At 36.0% G+C, this 16,716-nt stretch overlaps 1 protein-coding gene, 1 long non-coding RNA gene and 1 other non-coding gene across 3 annotated transcripts in view; 1 reads left to right on the top strand and 2 right to left on the bottom strand.

Moving 5' to 3' along the window:
* Shrm (shroom) overlaps positions 1-16,716 on the top strand; it is a 510,449-nt gene that overhangs the window by 74,764 nt on the left and 418,969 nt on the right. The window lies entirely within an intron of this gene.
* On the bottom strand, positions 6,277-6,347 carry TRNAS-GGA (transfer RNA serine (anticodon GGA)). Its single transcript has one exon. It is a non-coding gene; the product is annotated as a tRNA-Ser (tRNA).
* LOC145991397 (uncharacterized) lies at positions 10,846-16,666 on the bottom strand. The gene is made up of 4 exons (XR_014442053.1): positions 15,909-16,666; positions 15,577-15,749; positions 13,325-13,440; positions 10,846-12,107 (listed from the first exon to the last, which is right to left on the bottom strand). It is a non-coding gene; the product is annotated as an uncharacterized LOC145991397 (long non-coding RNA).

Here is a 16,716-nt window from a genome sequence, read left to right as displayed (position 1 = left end):
CCCCTCCCCTCGACGAAAAAAAGAAAAGATAGAAGGGAGAGAGGCGACTAAAGAAAGAAAAAGATGAGGAAAGTACGAGGAGAGAGAGAGAGAGATGGACAAGGGAGAGAAAAGAGAGAGAGTATTCTTTGCTTTCTCTTTCTTTTTCCGGGGGGGCGTAGGGGGGAAGCATTCTATCCCTCCTTCTGCCCCTCTCTCTCTTTCGAAAGTATTTTTTCATCCATCAGACCGTACTCTTCTAAATTGATACTTGAGATGAAATTATAATGACAATATTAATTTTTTTATGTAACGCCATCATCACGATTACTACGATACAAACCTAGATCTTGATACTTCTATTCTCAATAATCTGGTTTGTTCATGTATATAGTTTTCAATCGTCTGGAAAAACGGGTAAAGTGACTCTTTAATGAAGCGAAGGGCAAACATCCTGAAGTAGTTATTGTCCGATAGTGTGTGGACTAAGTCATAACAATTTTAATATTTTAGGGACAATCCAAAGTTGATGCTAGAGTTAGGAAAAGAAAGTAGCTGTGTATTAAAATTAAACTGAAAATTAAAAAATTGTCTGTAAATTGAACAAAAAGCCACGATAATCGAAGCAGGTATTCCGGAAACAAAATTATCTCTCAAGATCTAGAGGAATGAAGAACTCTTGTAAGGAATAAGAATTGGTCCAGTGGAGGTTTGGGAATTGGCTATTGAATTGCATTAAAGTAGTAAATTTTTTCCTGATGTCATGCCGACTCGGAAGTAAAAGAAAAGTCTGAAAATTGAATTTAGCAGAAATCAATTAACAATCATTGTAGTGAAAGGAAAGCAAACGTAGTTAGTTGGGAGGAAGCCTGAGAATCGGTTCTAAAGCGTGTGTAAAGCCAGGAGGCGAATATGGGCAGCTGGGAAATGTCAGGGGAACAACTCGGAAGCGAAAGGAAAGTGCAGTCGCTTCTTTCTGGAGACGTCCCTATTCGGAATTATTGACAAACACAGAACTCGGATCGAGGAAGACTGGGGAATATAAGTCGGCTGTGTAAAATAAGACGAATTTGTCCTGAAGCCAAAGAAGAAAGAGAAGCAAGGATTCGTTTCGAATAATGTTACCGTTCTTTTCTGTACTTGTAGCAATATTAAAATTGCTATATATTGTTGACTTGCCAAAACCACAACGATAACTAACTAACTCACTCACTCACTCTCTAGCCTTAAACCCAAAGATTTATATGGCTGCAGCAACACAAGCAGAGTCCATCTGTCCCTATCCTGGGCAAGATCAATCCAATCTTTTCCATCTTTTACCGATTTACTTTAGGTCCATCTCAACATTATCCATCCATCCTTGTCTAGGCCTTCCTACAGGTCTCTTACCACCAGGTTTCCCAACAACAATCCTGTAAACTCTTATTTCCTCTCTCATTCGTGCCACATGGCCTGTCCACCTAAGTCTTCTTGATTTAAATATTCTAATAATATCTGGACATGAATACAAATTATGCAGTTCTAAATTATGTAACCTTGTCCACTCACCTGTCATCTCATCATTTCATCCAAATATTTTTGTAGGGATTTTATTTTCAAATACTCAACGATGCAAAAAAAATGCTACTACTGATATAAAATGATTGCAGTGTTGTTGATGCTAAGTCAAGTAATTCAAGTAATTGGCAGGGTATTTTAAAACTATTAGCATGCAGTTTTGATAACAACTTGATAACAACTTGAAAAACAAATAAATCTAGAAGTGCATTCATTTCATTGCTGTGCCGCTAGAACGCTTGAATTAAGGTATACGTATATCCGATTTTGCCGGCATGCCGTGTGCTTCCAGTCGCTATGCGAGCCGCATTCTAACGGCACAATAACAATATGAAGCCACTGTACTTATTATTATTTTACTATGTTATTACTAGACCTCGGATTTTATGTTTTAAACCTATTTTTTCCTTTGCAGGTAAATAAGAAATAACAAGTTATGTCAGCGTTTCATTAAAAAACGCAACAACTGACCAAGTTTTATAGTACCTAAAATAATCTATTTTGCTTGCTAGAACCTGTTTTAGGTTTGTGTGCCTAAAATAAACCATTTTTTAGGTTCTTATATATTTTTTTAGGTTTTACAGAGTTTGTGTATATACGTATTTATTCCGTTTGGTAACGAAATAATTCAATGACTTGGGTGTTTGAAACGTTTTCTGTTCATTTCTCATCCTCCAAGTCTATGATGTCAAAGCTCTAAACAAAACAAAAGATCTGAAGCCACCATTAGCTGCAACAGTGACGGCGATTAGAGTTCCTAGTTCCCCATACTTTTTGCCTCCGGACCTGTGGCGGCGATTAGGCGGGGGGCAACTGTCACCCCACTTTTCGTAACTTTTGTCCCCGCACTATGCTAAATCCTATATAGAAATGAAAATATACTGTTTTTGCCCCCCCCCCCCCCCAGGTTGTGGAGCCCAATCGCCGTCACTCCGGACTATGGACTCTTAACGGTAATCCTTGCTTATTAAGAGAAAGTAAACTGTCCCCCCCTTTCCCAGATTTGGCACCCAATCGCCTCTACTGCCAAAGGGCAGGGTAATCTTCTGATCCGTGTGGTCTTGCTCAATTTCGCATCACTTCGGACCTTTTTGGTTTTTGATTGATTGATTGATTTGGTGTTGTAAGTCCACTTTATGCACAGTAAGGCTAATCGGGACTGGACCTACAGTCTAAAGTGGGATCCGAACCACTATGTACCTCCACCGGGTTCGAACCCGCGACTCCTTGATTGCAAGGCAACGACGCAGACCTTTTTGACATTCACGCCCTGTGAAGGCATTGAAATTTGCACTACTGTTGAAAGATAATTTTCAGCATGTAAAATGATCCTCACAGACAACAGGCGGAGTTTCACTGTGGAGATGACACGAAAAAAAGATTTAGGAGGGTCACTATAGGACCATGACAAAATTTAAGTAAATTCCCGGTTTTCAAGGCGAACTTTCCACAATTTAAAGGGTACAAGCAAATGTTTTTCCTATTCCAACCTTTCGTATTCCCAACTCTCACCAGCCACCCACACAAATATATTAACAATATAGGGTCTGTGTGATTCCAATGCACCCCAAAATTTACCAATCAACTTCAAAATATCATATTTTTCAATAATCATCCGTCTATCAGATGGATTGTTCTGCAAAAGACACTAACAAAGTAAACGGATTGAGAAAATTCTGTTTTATTTTCCATGCAGTTCTCATTTTCTCGCTCGGTAAAAATAACAATTAAAGCTAAACTCAGGTCATTTGTAAATGTGTATAAATTTAATGGGATTTGTATTTTTAAAGTCGTGATTTTTCACGTCTACGGAGAAATAAAAATGAATAAAGAAAAAATCTGCTTGTACCTTTTTATTTTTTTATTTTTTATGTTTTACCAAAATTCACACATACTTTCCAGAGCCAATAATTCACCTATCATTCCCGGAATTCAAGGTGATTCCAAGTGACTAGTCACCCTGATATTGTGCAGCAAATTATACGTACGTATTTCATTTTTCATATTAACAACTAACATTTGCTAACAGCACAAGTATAGTATTACAATATTTTGGGGATAGTTTTCAAAATGATGTAAAGAAATGAAAATTTGGTTAGAAAATTAATATTTGATTGTTATGTATGTATGTGTGTGTGTGTGTATATATATATATATATATATATATATTAAAATTTCTTACGGTTCTGGTGAAATTTTGTTTTTAACGATTGCATCTAATCAGTATTTTTCAGGAATTTTGTACCATTTGAAGTATTTGGAACCTACGTCAGGATTATTAGAACCTATTTTAGGATTTTAAGAGCCTATTTTAGGATTTTAAGAGCCTATTTTAGGATTTTTAGAACCTATTTTGGGATTTTTAGAACCTATTTTGTGATTTTAAGAGCCTATTTTGGGATTTTAAGAGCCTATTTTGGGATTTTTAGAACCTATTTTAGGACTTTTAGAGCCTATTTTGGGATTTTAAGAGCCTATTTTGTGATTTTAAGAGCCTATTTTGGGATTTTAAGAGCCTATTTTGGGATTTTTAGAACCTATTTTGGGATTTTAAGAGCCTATTTTGGGATTTTAAGAGCCTATTTTGGGATTTTTAGAACCTATTTTAGGACTTTTAGAGCCTATTTTAGGTACCTAAAATCCCACTTTGTAGAACCTAAAAATTCGTGGACTAGTTATTACTTTGTTTTAAATTATTCATTTTCTTTTCTTTGCAGGTGAGTACCACAGGCTGCATAATCTCTGGTAGGGTAATGTATTAACACTGCGTTTGTGTGTGTAACCTACATTAACTGTGAGATAATGATGGGTCATTAAGTAGCCAAACTTATTTAAAAGATGTAAGACACATGAACAATGAATTTGAGATATTTGAAATGTGCAAAACATGAACAAAACTGGAAATTATATATAATGAATGAATAAGGCATGACTCTTTGCCCTACCATCGTTTGCATCATTCATCTTCGTGATATAAGAACTTAGGCGAATTTTCATTTCATTAACATAAAAAGAGATAATTCCAGAATATTGCTTAGTAGGTTTTACTTATATGTATAGTATGTAATTGATACATCGAACATATTTAATTAATTACAGACTGTAAAAAGATAAAATTGCAGATGGTTTACTGAGGTACAAACGATCTTTGAACTCTCAATTTGCATCCTGTTCGACGTTGATCAAGTTATTAAAAAAAATACACTGTACCTTTCATATGAATTGTGTGCTAAACTTTTCTGAATATCACCATATCGAATAGTTATCAGATTTACGCACGTTACAGGAAAGAAGAAAATCTAAAATGAATGTTTTTGTACTTAATGTACGCCTATTATATTTGCAAATAGATTGTGAATATTTCTTTTAATAACATAGCTTATAAAATACTTGAGTTGGAAGTGGTCGGCAAGAAACGGGCTTTTTTGAAAAAAAAAAAAACACCGGAGTTTTTTTCCGCGGCTTTTTTGGTTGGGCTTTTTTTCACAAAAGTGTCTAAAATCAATGAAAATAGAGGAGTTGACAGTATTTTTCCTGTTCCATGGTTTTCGAATGGGCAGTTCTTTCCGTGTTATCATATTTCGGTAGGCTATATATATATATCTATGTAGTATAAACATATTCACATAACTAGAGTAGTTTTGAATGTGTTTTAATAGAACGAGCATTCCCCGACATTCGCTACGAAACTCTGCGGCAAGCGGCCCGGCGTCAGCGCTTGTCTTTCCCGGTGAATGGGTCCGCGACAGTCGCACGTTACAGTCTGTTTTTTTCGCTCTCGCTGCCTTCGCTCTCCTTCCCTTTCTGTCGTTGCAAACTGACGCCAGTATAATCCTCCGTCTGAAGGTGTGTGTCGTGTTCGTGTATTGAAGATTGTGGCTTAATACACAGAGAAAAATGTTTGTTTGGATTAACCAAAAAAATGGTAGTGGCAAACAAATAGTTTGTTTAAATAGGCGCCAACCAAACAATTGTTCACCAGTACCAAAAGATTTGGTCAAGTTCTATTTGTTTGTCATAAACAATTTTTTGGTTACCAATACCAAATATTATTTTGGTAAATCTAACCAAATCTAGCCCATTTGTTTAGAAAAACCAAATAATTTAGTCAAAATTACCAAATTTGCTTCTTTTACCAAATGTATTTACTTAAGGGTACCAAATGATTTGTTTTGGGTAACAAAATAATTTAATCAAATTTACCAAACCTGGTTAATTGTTGTTTATCATTACCAAATATTTTGCTACAGGAACAAAATAATTTAGTAAAATCTACTAAATTTGCCTGATGTTATCAAGCAGTTATATTTATGTTTACCAAATGATTTGTTTAGAATAACACAATGATTTATTCAGAATTACTAAATGTGGCTAATTTTACCATGCAATATTTTTATCATTTCCAAATTATTTGTCTAGAGGAAACAAATTCTCAATTACCAAATTTGGTAAATATGTTAAACATGACTACATAGTTTACTAGCTGGAATGTGAGCATCCTTGGTGCTAAAAAAACAAATTCATGAAGAAACCATAAACAAGAAAACTGTGGCGTATGCTGAAAATTTGGCCCAATTTTACACAATTCTTATTTATTGTATGTATGTATTATATATTAATTAGATACAAATGAATTTAAAAAAAACAAGGCAGGCATGCAAGTAAAAAAAAAAACCAGATGATCGATAATTTCAAATTTTCCAACAATTTCTATACATGTAGATTTTCAGCGAAAAATGCAGGCTCGACCAGGACTCGAACCCGGGTCTCTGGCAATCCGTGCCATTGCTCTACCACTGAGCTACCGAGCCGGCCTGGCTTCCCCTGCATTTTCGCTGGCGCTGTTTTACCTGTGTGAAAATTGTCTCTGCAAGTGTTACTGCAACGGGATCTGTTGCCTTTGAAACACTATAGACGTCGACGTTGCCTGGTTCCTCCCAGCGTAGAGATGTCAATCCATTAAATTAGGCACACACAGGAGATGTACTAGGTAGATTTTCAGCGAAAATACATAGTACATCTCCTGTGTGTGCCTAATTTAATGAATTTCTATACAGTATAACAAGTTTGTTTACCGATGGTATACCAGATAACGTAGGAGAATAAGCCTCTGCAAAAGAATGCAGATTTCCCCATTTCAGGGCAGACCTTGAACATAAAAACTAGTAAAAGTTTTTAAGTTGGCCACTTCACACATGATCACGGATCAAGCTGCGCAAGGGAAATCAAATGAGACCATTCGATGGATCTCTTAATTACAGACTTTTTCAGTTATAAACTTTTTTTTAAATTTTCTCATAACATAAAATGTACATCCATGTAAAACAAATATTTTCAAATGTTTCAATGTAATTTCCTTACAGAAATAATAAAGTCATGAGAAAAAATTAACAATAAGATGCATGTTACACCTTATTCAGAGAATATGAAAATAGGAAAAATACTTCATATCATAAAATTCATATACAATTAGGACCAATTTATATCTCAATTCTTCATTGCATGAGCATGCAATGCTTAAAAAAACACAAAAATATCATATGAGAAGAAATAACATCAGGATAAAATAAAATGCACAAGTTGCAGCATTTTCAAATAATATAATTTAAAAAAAATACTTCAGAGCATAAACTGTACATCAAATACAATTAGAACAGTCACATTTTAATCTCTGTACTTAGTCTTCTTACTTGCACTGAGTACAATGTGTAAATACAAATATGCCTCAGAGAAGAAAATAAAATTACCCAAATGGTTACAAAATGAACATATCATTAGAAATACCTCACAACATGTTTAAGAATGATCATGTACCATACTGTGGCAGGAATTATGAAACTTCTCAAAACTTTATATGACTCAATATCAATCATTGTAAAGATCAGTTATTTATTGAAAAATTAAAACAATGAAAAATAAAAATGTTGGTACAGGAAACAAAGTTATCGCTAAATGGAAACAAGTCATCTAGTAAGGGATTCATACATAATACATACATAATGAAAGTGGAAATATGAACAAAGGCGAAGAATGAAAAGATTCTCTTGGGCTTTCGATCAGGTGAGTTGTGGAAAAGATTCCAAGCTTTTACCCTGAAGATGAGAGTGACGTTAGCTCTCAAAAGCTTGGAATCTTTTCCACAACTCACCTGGTCAATAGCCAGAGAGAATATTTTCAATCATTCGTCGCCAGGAAAGCTTCAAGACTTACTTAAAGGTGAAGAATTTTGCTACATGGCATTCCTTGAACATACATGTCATCCTTTACATTTACAAAACATGTTGGATTGTGTTCAATGAGAGCACTGTGTGCAACACAAGTATATCTTTGTGTTATACATACTTTATATGCATGAATATGCTTATTTAAACTGTTTTTTTTTTTTCAATTCGCTGCATACAAAATAAACAGAAGAGTCCTGGTCAGCTAAAATATCACTTATTTCACCAAATTGTGGGAAATCATCTGTTATGACAGTAACTAATATAATTCCTTGTTTGTATAATGTTCCCTTTGCAGATACATGATTAAGCCTATTCACAGCTTTGTAAGCAAGAAATCAGAAATTTCTGCAAAATAGGCAAGAGATGCTGTTTCTATTTCAGCACCTGGTCCAAAATAAATCAAGGGAGTATTAAAACCTCTTTGGATACATATAGTTCTACCTGCTGCAACTGATGCTTGAAACTTAGCGTAAAAGGAATTATTTATTGGTGGTCTGTTGCTTTGTTCATTAAAAACAACATCTAGAGCTTGAATATGAGAATTCAACAAGCGTAAAGAGCCTCATAGTTATAACGTAATGTCATGACATTTAGGAGATATATATCTCTCTCTCTCTCTCTCTCTCTCTCTCTCTCTCTCTCTCTCTCTCTCTCTCTCTCTCTCTCTCTCTCTCTCACACACACACACACACACACACACACACACACACACACACACACACACACACACACACACACACACACACACCCACCCACCCACCCACCCACCCTCAAGACAAATCATGCATTATATCAACTGAATATTTTTCTGTCACATGGAAAGATGAAATTTCATTAAATACACACTCTTCTTTAATACCAGTTGAAGATTAATTTTTGATAGCAATATCTTCACTATAATTACATCTACTTCTTAAAAACCTCATTACCTATGTCAATGCTGCGTTGCAGCCGGTCTTTGAAAATTTTACAGAATCTACATGAATGCAAAGAAGAGAAACTTTCAACATAACAATACCATGGAGTCCCCCGAAGTTGTCTCCACATACAAGTCCAATACTAAAAAAAATATTTCTTCCCCTTGTTCTGTGTTTATTGATATGCCTTCATTTTCAAGATATATCAACTCCTGAATCAAGACCCTGAATGTAGCATTATTTCCAAATTGTACTCTGTCCGATGAATGGAAGAGCGAAACTAAAAAAAAATATTTTCCAGTAGAGAACTGAATTCGGGATGCAAACATGGAATGCTTGCATATACTGCCTCTAATTTATTAATCCATGCATTTGATTCTAGTGCATTGCTAGTCTCAAATTCATCAAGATAGGTTAACAAAGGCAATAATTTTTTGGTTTCAAACAGCTCTAACTTTTTTGCCATAATTTGGCTTCGATGAAATTTGACAATATATCTGATTGCAACAACTGTGCAACATAATCGACAACTCTTTCAAATACAAAAGAGACAGAGAAAAAGCACTGAGAATATTATGTAGGGGAATGAAATGTCCTTTGGATTGCACTGAAGTAAGGATACGCTTGCCAGAAAAGGTTCTGTTTCCTAATCTTGTCCCTAAGATAATGTATATTCAACAGGCTTAACCAAATATTTGTTGCTTTCTAAATACTTTATTCTTAAATATTTCCATGACATGCCATCAAAAACATTCTCCAGAGAACCAAGTTTTCTTACCACAGATTCTTACTTTGGGTTTGGTCACTGAAATGCTGCCTTAACTTCTGTTTGTAGGGATGACAATAGAGGCCCATAGAAGTTGGTTACCACTGATATAATGTGTTGGATCTGTGACCTAGTTAAATCTGCCCTTTCATACAGCTGTGAAATGAATGTTACACATTCCAGCTCAATGTTTTCCCCAAATAAGTCATCATCAGTTAATTGAAGATGTGTATCTATATCCTGATCATTACTTTCTTCGCTGCTTTCAAATTCAACAGGCACATCAGAACTTGCAGTATTTTCAATATCACAAGCTGCATGATGTGTTCTCCTGTGGTGGTTTATGAATTATTTTATGCCAATAAAGTCTCAAAAATCCATCATCACGACATTTTAATACACCATTTGAATATACCATGTGCTTAAATTTTAAGTGCAATATAAGTGATGAAAAACTTGGATAATGGTTGTTACAAATATAACACCACCATTTCGTGCTCCATGGTAAAATGCACAGATCTGAATTTGTTACGTATCACAAGTCTACACTTACATCTAGGTTAAGAATTAATATATTTCACAATATTACTAGCACTGCAAATAGTTTTCATTAAAAAGAAAGAGCATTCATCACAAGAAATCACAATCCAATTAGGTCAATCAAAGTATTATAAGACGTAAGTGAGTTACTAAAGATATATCCGCGAAACTTGCTTGTAAATCTTCTATTAATTTCGGTGGCCTCTGCCACCATCCACTTGGGAACTCGATGCTTCACTGTTAGGTTGACTTCCGGTTTCTGTTGTTGTTTCCTCGACTACCACTAGGGGTGCTGGTGTAGCCATTTTGTCTGCTGTGTGCAATGGGTGTAAGCTGTTGTAATAATGGGAGCCAAACATGATGAGCCTGACCGCTGTTCATATTCAGCTCGTGCGGAAAGTGCATAATGGCATGCGTCTCTTTGATTTTGGTGTCGAGTAGGGTGTGTGATGTATGCCTAACTGAAACTTTTTGGATCCTGGGTTGGTTGAACTTTAGGTGCCTTGCTAGTCCAGTAGTGGGTTGGGATTTTTTTGCTTCCGCTAAGTGCTGTTGTATACGCTCGTTGACAGATCTGATGGATCTGCCAATGTAGTTGCACTGACACTGGGCATCATATACACCTGGATTGTCTAGTGGGGAAAGGAATGATCTCTTGTGTTTGCTTAGGGCAATGGCTATTTTGTTTATTGGTTTGTGTGCGAGTTTGATGTCACATTGTTCCAAGGTCTTGGCTAGGCTGTTGGATGTAGTCTGGTGGTAAGGGAAGGCAATCCATTTAGCTTTATCACTACTGGCTGGGTGGAGTAAGTTAGGTTGTCGTACTTGTATTTCTGCTTTGCTGCACCATGTGGAGGGTTGATGTACTGTGTATCCATTTGGAAGTCCTATGTCCGCCATTATGGTAACTTCTTCCTTCAAATCTTCTTCACTTGAACAGTGCGAGAAAGCTCCTCTGTAGAATTTAAGCCATACATAGAAAAACTGGGGCAGGAATCCAGTATATTCACTCCCTTTCCAACCACCCTCCCCAACATAAAGCCAATTTATGGCTTAACTTCTACAGAAGAGCTTTCTCGCACTGTTCAATTGAAGAAGATTTGAAGGAAGAAGTTAACATAGTGACGGACATACGAGTTCAAAATGGATACACAGTACATCAACTCTCCACATGGTGCAGCAAAGCAGAAATACAAGTACGACAACCTAACTTACTCCACCCAGCCAGTAGTGATAAAGCTAAATGGATTGCCTTCCCTTACCACCAGACTACATCCTACAGCCTAGCCAAGACCTTGGAACAATGTGACATCAAACTCGCACACAAACCAATAAACAAAATAGCCATTGCCCTAAGCAAACACAAGAGATCATTCCTTTCCCCACTAGACAATCCAGGTGTATATGATGCCCAGTGTCAGTGCAACTACATTGGCAGATCCATCAGATCTGTCAACGAGCGTATACAACAGCACTTAGCAGAAGCAAAAAAATCCCAACCCACTACTGGACTAGCAAGGCACCTAAAGTTCAACCAACCCAGGATCCAAAAAGTTTCAGTTAGGCATACATCACACACCCTACTCGACACCAAAATCAAAGAGACGCATGCCATTATGCACTTTCCGCACAAGCTGAATATGAACAGCGATCAGGCTCATCATGTTTGGCTCCCGTTATTACAACAGCTCAAACCCATTGCACGCAGCAGACGAAATGGCTACACCAGCACCCCTAGTGGTAGTCGAGGAAACAACAGAAACCGGAAGTCAACCTAACAGTGAAGCATCGAGTTCCCAAGTGGATGGTGGCAGAGGCCACCGAAATTAATAGAATTTTTACAAGTAAGTTTCACTGATATATCTTTAGTAACTCGCTTACGTCTTATATTATCAACCGCATTGTTTATTCCCCTCCACATGAATAAAGTATTCACAGACATAATGTGCATGTCACATTTTGTAGAAATATTGTACACAGATTTTTGAAGAAGAAGCCACAAGCACTCTCATGGGTAATGTTTCTCAAAGAAGGTCCCACCAATATCACAAGAGGTCTTGTGAGACCATATGATGCCAATTTTCTGTTCTTGTTTTCAATGAATTGCTCAACATCTCCAATTCCCTACAAATTAAATTTTTTGTCAAATTAATACAGCTGGAAGGACCAACACAAGTAAAAGAAAACATAATTATTGCTTATACATAAAATTATCAGGCTTTCAAGTTATGAAATGAATTATTGAAAATATTAGTTATGCAATTTAACAACAAATACACTCTGCATATCTAATAAGCTACCTAAAATACTACCTTCACTCTGTTTCCGTAAGCATACGACGTATAAACTTGTAAGGAATAATATGAGACATTTGCATTAAACAGCTTGGTACGTTGACCATCCTAAAACTTTTTGGCAAGCCTCAATATGTGAAAAATATTCCCACGCCCACCCCTTTAATGTTCTCCAAACCAGAATTACATTCCATTACTTGAGTACCATAACATAATGTAGTATCCAATACTTTGCACAATTTTCCTTACTGGTTTTATATTGAAAGTAAATGCATTGCAAATCTTTAAGTAACACATTTATTATTCAGTTCTGCACATGGAGTTCCCATGAGGCAAAATTACAATGACTAGAGTTGGTAATACCTTACTTTTAAGATGATCTTGTTGGTATTACATTTCTGAAATTATATGCAATCCACCTAGAATTTTATCAATGGGTGCATGGGGGCAAACCTGAGGTGTAAATGCCACTGAGATGTGATGCTGATCACATCACTTCAACTGTAGCAAATATAGACAATGTGTGGAGATTTACCCCCCTTACTTTACATGTGTATGCATGGCATGGTGTGATGCTAAGGGGAAGTACTGTAGTCCAAACATTTTCAGAGGGTATATGCTAAGTTTCATGAAACATTAAGTGGATGAAATCAATTAACTTCTTTATAGAATCATGGAAGAATACTGATAAAGATACACCAACAAATAGCGTAAAAGAGACATACAGGAGACCTCCCCGATGATGCAGTGGTAGCGTCGTGGCCTTTTAATCAAGGGGTTCCAGGTTCGAGACCCGGTGGAGGCACATGGCACAGTGGTTCGGATCCCACTTTAAAACTGTAGGTCCAGTCTTGATTAGCCTTACTGTGCATAAAGTGGACTTAAAACACTAACTCAAACCAAAACCAAGAGGTATGTGAAACTCCTATTTTTGTAGGATTGTATTGTATTTGTATTTGTACTTGATGTCACATTTGCTTAATATATCTGCAATTCAAACATCACCCAAAATAATTAATTTATAAGTTATTAAGCTTTAATGGTTACCTTTATGTGACAAAGCTATCCTGAGACGCCTTCACAGTGGGTAGTTTTTTTATGCCTTATCTGGGTACTTGAGCAGCACAACTGACAGCAAGTCAGTATTATAGCTGCTTTAGTATCTGAAAAAAATATTGTTAACATTACAATTAAGCCTATTGACAGAGGTTATTTTTCTCATTCATTGCTGTATGTGGCAAATCTTTTTTTTTTAAATAGAAAACAATATTAAAACTTGGGAAGAAAAAATCTGCAGTGCAAATTCAGTGCAAATTATTTAATTCTTGGTGTTTTCAAGTGACAATCAACTATTAATATGTACAATGAAAAAAGTTCACAATATGTCCACATATTTCACACTATTTCTATATCTTCCAGATGATAAAATGACCATGAATGAAGGGAAATTGTAAGTATTTGATTCAAGTTAATATTTAAGCCTAAAATACATTTTAAAAATCTAAAAAAAGGTAGGTATCCTCTGAAAGAAAGTTTTTATGTCACCACATGTCTTTTTGAGTTTTTCACATTCTTACCTTAGTCCTTCACATACCATCAAGTGCGTATGCTTTCTGAAAATGCCCCAAGAAATTTTGCATTGATTTTATTTATTTTATTTCGGCTTCTTTGTGCCACTTTTTGGCTAATCTGCAGAGACAGGAATGAGTGATGATATGATGAATGGACACTCACAAACATTCATACTCAGGCCAGGATTCGAACCCAGAACCCCTAGCATTGTAGCGCTATGTGCTAACCACTCTGCCACGGACCCCATGAAATGAATGACGTATAAGTGCACTTCAGAAATGTGACTGAGACAAATCTGTCAACCCCCCCCCCTTTAAAAACGTAAGGAATATGATCTCTGCAGCTTAGACATAGTTGCTCAGTTGGTAACTCCTCTGACTACCATGCGATGGATCCAGGCTCGACTCCCGGATGGGAAAACGTGGGAATTTTTCCCCAACTATCAAAGTGGATCCAGCGAATAACATGTATACCTGGGAAAAACAATGGGGAGTGAAGGTGGTCAGGGGCATGGTGCTGATCACAACACCCCACTTTCGACGAGATCAAGAAATTGTGGGGTGTGTTACCCTCACACTCCCTATACACCATCATGGCTGGTCCTAAGCATGGGGAAGACAAGATTTTTTACAGCTTGGCGAATAATCAACTTCTGGTATTATTTTCTTCAGTTGCCACATGATTTTTTTAAAAAACGATATACCCTGTTTATTATATCCATGACTTATAAATAAATTGTTTGTCATGGCCACTTCCACTACATACAAAAAAAAAGTAGTCACTAAGCAAAATGGTGGTCTTCATACAAACTTTTAAACAGTGGGTACAATACTGATTTGCCCATGTGCACTTGAAACAAATTTTATATTGTATACAGTTGAGGACTAAAAGTGGTAAATGTATTAAGTGCCAAAAACGAAAGTGTTGGGAAATCGCATCATTCCACACATCAGCCCGTAAGAACATGCACACTAGTGACCTCTTTATACGCCCTTTGAACTACTTAGAGGGCTACCAGCCACTTTTCACGTTTACCAATTTTAGTCTTCAGTTATTTCATTTCATATGTAGTTCATTCACAACATTGAAAATGAATGGTGATTTGATTAAGTAAATGTTGGAACACAACATGGGCATCCAGGAGGTCAATCAATGTTTCAACCATGTATGAGGGGAACAGAACCTTCTTGGGGGACTCACCTCCCACCCCTCTGTGTCCTACCTACACCATCTAGAAAAGCCCTCTGTGCATCCTTACCTAGGATTCAGTTAAAATTACAACCACACACACATGATATTAGACAAAAAAATATTACAAGACACTTACGCAACAATTGAAGCATTACACCGAATAACGATGTATGATACTTTTGGGAATGTGCTGAGTTACCAGGCTTGCATAACGTTTTATGTTTTTTTTCTATTGTAGTACAGTAACATACTACAGGTTTTACCCGTTGTTCTCGCAATCACTGAAATGTACCATACAGCTTTTTTTCAGTGGTATGCTTCAATTGAGTGCTTTATTTATAATGTGCCATTGGTGATGCTAAATTAGGGAAGGAACAAAAAATAAAATGCATGGGTTGCAGAAGTGTTGGATAAATTGGGATAAATATGACAACCAGGGTTTGTCTTTCGCTTTGTTTTCAGGGCTACAAGTTCACTTTGAATCAGCAACCAGCATTCAACTAATGAAAGAACAATCATGTCTGAGATATGCTTACCAGTGTTGTTGGGATTGTTTCAATGCTGGCCACAATGATAACATTTCCTGTATAGTTTTACTCTTGCCTCGAAGGCAATTCAAATGTCTTCTTGCAGTGTTCAGTCACATAATTCCATGGCTCAACATTGTAATCAAACCAAGCTATGCTGTCAGTGTTGTTTTTATCATAATCTGGAAGGTAATAGAAAAATACATTCAAGAAAAGAAATATTATGTGCTTCACAATATTGAGGTTAACAATGAACTATACAAGTTACTATAATAGTGCAGAAGAATAAACCTACATTAAAAACTTCTACAGTACCATTTATATTCAATTATCCAGCTTACCTGTCAAACCATCTACAGAACTGGTGTAAGATTCATGCTGGTTACGCTGTCTCACAGCACCAAAAACGCCACTTCTACGTAGTGTTTTCCTGGTATTTTGGTATCGATCCACAAGTTTTCATTTCATTTTTTTTATTTGGTCCTTGAGCCTTTAGATCTATGTAATAAATTTCCTGCAAAACATTTAAGTTGTGTCAAACACACAAGTTAACTAGAATCAAATCAATAAATATGAACATTGAATGTCGAAAACAATTTTGTGAAAATATATGAAGATATATAATGTCTTCTAATAGACATTAGTTCTGCTCAAGTTCCGACAAACTAGTTATCTAATGCTAGTTCAATTAGACATACATATACACTGACTAAGTACATTTTTTTCATTTAAAAAAAATTAAGAATACTTTTAACAGCACTGTAATGGTTAAGCTTCAGATTGAGATTATACTTGAATAAACAGACAACATATATTTGTACCTTACTCACTCAAAATCAGCCTTTACTTACAATTCAGTAGCATTTCATACACAAAAAAAGTAATCTTATTTAACCTAGCAACGTAAAAATTTAACTTTATCCTGTGCCTTATCATAAGTGCCTTGTGAGACTGGTATTAACGTTATTACCACTAGCACAAAAATAATTCCCACATACAGAAAAATGGTGAAAACATGGTTACTCATCCCGTGACACTCTCCATAATTTTACACAAAGTTATTTAGTAAATTAACATGTAAGTTGAACTTGAATATGCAATCACAGTTGAATTGTGGTTATATTTTGTCACCAGGAATTCCACAATCAT

This window comes from Lepisma saccharinum, chromosome 8, assembly GCF_977018435.1.
Source record: "Lepisma saccharinum chromosome 8, izLepSacc3.1, whole genome shotgun sequence".
Taxonomy (NCBI): Eukaryota; Metazoa; Arthropoda; class Insecta; order Zygentoma; family Lepismatidae; genus Lepisma; species Lepisma saccharinum.
This window is presented reverse-complemented; position numbering and strand designations above follow the sequence as displayed.